At 41.0% G+C, this 5,557-nt stretch overlaps 1 pseudogene; it reads right to left on the bottom strand.

The window, feature by feature from the left end:
• Nucleotides 1-3,815: 3,815 nt before the first annotated feature.
• On the bottom strand, nucleotides 3,816-5,311 carry LOC116551220 (annotated as a pseudogene).
• Between the last annotated feature and the right edge of the window lie 246 nt (nucleotides 5,312-5,557).

Here is a 5,557-nt window from a genome sequence, read left to right as displayed (position 1 = left end):
GCTTTGACCTAGTCCTTAGATCATCATTCCATTGAACAATTCCTATTCAGGAGTCAAGCACCAAAACTGGACAGCTGCCTCTACAAGTGCCGGGTCCATCCCACATACCCCGGCCAAGCAACAGATGCAAGGAGTACTCAGACCCAGGTACTCGGTAAAAGAATGGCTAGGGGACTGCCTGCCGAAGAGTGAGCAGCCCCAATATCTGGAGCTGCTTGCTTTTATTCAGTACAGAAATAATGCCAAAAGCCTGGAGCCAACACAATCTGTGGGTAATTAACATTGTGGTCCCCCTTGCAGGGACCAGTCTCGCACACAGATGATCAAAGATCAGTTTCCAGACAACATAAGTAAACAAACCTATTTAGACAAACTCCTCTACATTTCTTTGCACCTACTTCTCCCCCTCTGCCTCGGTAACAGAACAGCTGCCTTCAGCTTATTCTCCCTGGAAGATTTGCAAAACCTTCCGACTCTTCCAGAAGGTTTGCATCTTTCCCTATAGCTTCGCCCACCACCCTGACCAATCTCCTATAACAAGACCATGTCCAGTAGTGGTGTCCCAGATAGTTTAAGTGCCACTCCTCATTAGAGGCTCTATTTCAGTAATACTTTCAATTTTAAGTCTGTGCTTTAAAAGGGACTCACAGGCATGTGGCACCAGGCAGAGCAGTCTAAAGTTGGCAAAGGAGTCTGCACTTTTTGTTTAGTCACCCACATGTTCTGTAGTGAGACACAGAATCGCATTTACACTCTTCTTTTTTTCTATATGAATGATCCCTCTTATATCCCAAGAGGTGGAGGAGAAAGAGGGCTGCATCGGTACAAGGGCAAGAGTTTTTGGTCAAACATTGACACCTTTTAAATTCCCTTGCCCACCCCTCCCTGGAAAAGAGTTACTTCCTTAATCAGGGTTTCTATTTAATAACCAACATTGACTGGACAGAAAATATGAGACTTGGGTTCCAAATAGACGAGCTTGCTCTTTTCTGGGGTTTGTACAATACAGCTCTTGCTACAGGTATTAAGGAGTCAGGGCTATGTCCAATCAGGAGGCATCAGTAGGATTTTATCTCCAAAGAACTGTGGGTGAGTCACAAATAGTCTGCTCAGAAGCAGGCAGAGTCAAAAAAGCAAATTCAAGTAATTGATTTCTTTGTCCGGAAGAGTTAATACATTAAAGCGTATGCAGGACTTATTTTGTAATATTTTAGGATTTTGAAAAACAATGGAATATGAAACTCAGTTTTTTTATTTTATTTTTTTTCTTTTCCCCCCTTGTCTAGTGCCTCCTGATTAACCTAGTACACAGGGTTAAAAGGGAATTAAAAACATTAAAAAAATAGTTCACTAGCTTTGATTCATCTCCTTTTGCCAGGAGATCAGGCCAAACATCAAGCATGTTGGGAGTGGCACAATTTAAAGCAAGACTATTGACTGTAAAACATTTGCCAGCAATTTATAGTGCAAAATGACAGATAACAAATCTTGTCACGACACAAGAGAATGGCAAGCAGGTTTCTGTATCATGAAAGTTAACAGCTCTCAGGTTTCCCATTCCTGAAAAAGTTTATGTATCAATGCAGGCAGAGGGCAACACTTTTGGACATTAGAGGAAATGATCCACAGAAAATTAAGCTCCAGAACTGCTATTGTTACCAAAGCTAATACTGGCTAATATTCTGAAATGCAAATCTGTGAGATATATATATATATATATACTGTTCAATGTCTCTGCCAGTCAAACGAATTCCCAAACTGCAAAGTAGAATAATCTTTGCCCCCTTTTGCAGAGCTTGAAATGTTCCTCAAACTTTTAGAAAGGGGAAAGAAGCAAAATCAGAGCTTCTCAAAAAAAAAAAAAATCTTGAATTATCAATGATGCTTCCTTGCTCTCTCTGGTAAACCTACTCCAAAGGTCCTAGATGAGATAATGTGGCATCAAACAGCACATCCCAGATTTCTGTGTCCTTTTACTAACACAGGGTACCATAGAAATCTTCTCTCTACAGCAAGAGGTCAAAGTACTTTCTAGAATTTAGTAAATCAGTAAAACTGAGCCCCTCTTATCTTTAGCTCCTCCACAATCACTCTAATCCCCTTAATCCCAGCAACCTTCATCCAAAATATATGTGTGTGTGTGTGTGTGTGTGTATACATATATACATGTGAACCTAGAAAACTTATTTACAAAGTTTATACAAGTATACACACCCAATTTTCTATGGGACACACTTTGCCACAGAGGAAAGAGGCTCCAGGCTCTGACATGTCTGCACATGAAGTGCCATACTGCTATGGGAGGCGCGTGCAAATCAGTCTTTAGTGTTTGCTATAGAGCACCAAGATTTGTAATATTGTAATGTTGGGGTTCAGGGGTTCAGGGTGCTCTCAGCTCCCCTGAGAGGAGCTTTCTCTAGGTTCCTGGTCTCCTGCTCTCTCAAGAATGGGAGAGCTGACCATGGCACAGTGCGCAGTAAACACTGTACTCAAAAGTATTTGTAGAAAGTGATTTATTTAGAGAGAGAAAAAGGAGAAGGAGAGAAAAACAGCAAACTCTCACACTGAGTGAGAGACTCCAGAAAGATGGAATCCAGGAGAGGAAAGCAGCTTCCACACTGAGTGGAAGGGAATAGAGAGAAAGAGATGGAGTTTAGGAGGGGAAGACTGGCTTCCAGGGGAGAGTGTCAGAAGGGGATTCCAGAAGGAAAATCCCGGATAGAGAAAGAAAGCTTCTAGGAGCACGAGAGTGTTCGTGGAAGGGGATCCAAACATAAGTCCAAAGGCGGGTCGAAGAAGGGGACTTTTAACCTGGGAGGAACCCCCACCTTACCCCCACCTTCTCTAAGACCATGGGCCAATGAAAGGAGTTCCTTAGAACTTCCACTGGAGTGATTGACTCTTAGTTTCTTCCTGTACCTGTGAAATTCAAACATAAGGGTTAAATCTCCAGGATGGAGAGAGATGAGAGTGGGGCATAGTGCTAGGAAGTTCTTGCCCTTAAAACTTGTGGACCTGGAAAGAGACCACATTCCCTCACTATGGTTCCTGAAATGACAGACTGCTCTTTCCTTTGGGAGCAATTATATTATCTACTCAGCCTAGAGAAATTTTTACTTGGGATTTTTAAAAATACATGTATTTACAGTTGGGATGAACTGCAGTTGCATATCAACTCCTCTGCATAAAGAAAAAGAAAACAATGTTAAACATTACTAAGTTTAATTCTCCAGTCCTGGGTTTGAGAATTGGGTAGAAAGGGAAGGGACTTCAACTTGAAACCACAATGAAAAGACAATATTTTTTTAACAGAAAAAGAAAGAAAAAATGAAAGAAAGAGTGTTGTTGATTCCTTGGGCATCTAAAAGATAATATTCTGAATAGTCTCACAGCATACAGCACTTCGCACAAATAATTAATAAGCTCTTCAGGTTTAAAAAACAGATGAGTCATCAGGGAGAAGTTGCAATGCATCGAGAGTCAGCTGTTGGAGAATTTTGAAATCATAGACAAGCTTGTGTGTTCATTAAGATTCTTCTCTTTTTAGGGTTTCTCCCCTTCTCTTCTTTCTTTTCCTTCCTTGTCTCCTTTCCCCAGAAAACATTTTTTAAAAACCAGCAGTTAGTGCAACTAATCTTCACCCAGCACACGGTGCAAACAAGTGGAACAAAAAAAAAATTATATTCATTTCTTCTTTTCAGTTTTTATTCTCGTCACCAGTTAAAAAAAAAAAAAGTCTGAGCTGTTTTAAGTCTTCATAGTTCCAAAATAAAAGATGAAAAGCCCATAAAGAGAAGAACATTCCCCCCAAAACGTTGCGTCACAGATCCCAACGAGCCTTCTATAGTTTGTCAAAGCATGCTTGCTAAGGTTTTTCATCTTCTAGGCTCACTGTGGTATTCTGCCACATACAGGCTCTTGTCAATGTTGCTTGCAATAAGTTTAATTTCTGTTCCCAGCTACTCCTCAGTATTTTTCAGGTTGAAGTGATCATCATATGTCATCAAGTTGATGGCTAAGTCAACATGACCAAAGCAACTTGATCTTCCAATACAATGGAGGTCTCCACCAGCTTTGGGAAATCAAAGTTTATTACCACATTCCCAGCTTGTATAGCAATACCTTGGGTAAACAGATCAGTGCAAACAAGATCGTGGCATAAGCCATTTCGGGAAATCATGAAACCCATGATTTTGATCTTCCTGCCTCATTTTAGCATGGATATAGAAGCAAGAATAACCCAGTTGAGAAATCTTGGCTAGGAATTCAACTCACTGAGAGGAGTTACAGAAAATGATCCACTGGTTTATCTGAAGCCTGGAGAAAAGTGTGTTGAGGCAGTGTACTTTTTGGTGCTCAGTTACGTATGTATAGTACTGGGTTACTCCCTTCACAGTAGTTCCTCCATTAGATTAATCTCATAGGGTTCTGCAATGGGGAACTGATGAACTTCTGTACATTAAGAGGGGAAGTAGCGGAATATAGTAAAATCTGCCTGTTTTTAGGTACTGTGAGAATTATACACTCCATTATCTGCACAAAATCCTGTGACAGCAACTTATCTGCCTGCTTATCCAATGCTATCATCCCGACAACATCATTAACCTTTGCTACTCCTTTCTTAATAAGATCCAGGATTCTCCAGGGGCAGCAATCACCACGTGCACTGTATCATCAAGCCTCATTGTGTCATCTCGTAAATTGGTTCCTCCTGTGATTACAATCACTTTGGCCCATCTCACGTGTTTGCTGTAGTGGATGCAAATTTGACTGACCCGTAGAGCAAGGTCTCCAGCGGGAACAATCAACATTGCTTGTATATTGTCTTTCTTCACGTCTGCCATTCAAGTAAGGGAATGAGGTAAGCACGGCTCTTGCCTGTTCCATTTTTTGCTCTAACTAAGGTATTCCTACCAGATAAAGCAATGGAAATGCTCTCCTCCTGAATAGGAGATGGCTTTTCTAAGCCCACTTTAAAAATTCCCATCAGTAACTCCCATTTCAAACAGTAATCTTCAAGGTTGCTTCCTTTTGTGGAAGTCACATCTGAAGTTTCGATTCTTAGATCCTTTGGAGGGAGTTTTAAAGTCTTTCCAGTCATTAACAGATTAAATAGTGGCGGTTACACTCTGTGTTTGCTGCTGAGTGCCATTATTGATTGTGTTGGTGTTCTTCTCAGCTGGTTCATCTGTTGCTGTGTCTGTGTGCCCCCTCCTCCAGGGCCAACATTGCATTTCAGAGAGCCCCTCAGCTGACCATTTTGACTGGACCGAGCCATTGTAACAGGGTTCTCTATTCTGGTCCTGCTCATGCTGTTTGAGTTGCAAAGGTGTCTTTCAAATTTCAGAACTTTTGAACATCCGTAGAGAAACTGTAATAACAGCTTATTAGGCTCCCCAAAATGAATAGATATATTAAGTCTTGCTCAATAAATGAGCTCTTCATGGCAATGCAGGCAAGCAACTGTAAGTCTCTGAACGGTAAACAGCGGTAACTTGCCCTGTTGCGTGGAATCAGCTTTTTATTTTTAACAAGCCCTCTAATTAGCTTGAGTTAT

This window comes from Sapajus apella, unplaced genomic scaffold, assembly GCF_009761245.1.
Source record: "Sapajus apella isolate SASKATOON/1434 unplaced genomic scaffold, GSC_monkey_1.0 scaffold9, whole genome shotgun sequence".
NCBI lineage: Eukaryota > Metazoa > Chordata > Mammalia > Primates > Cebidae > Sapajus > Sapajus apella.
Note: the sequence above shows the minus strand (reverse complement) of the source record. Positions and strands in the feature narration are given on the sequence as shown.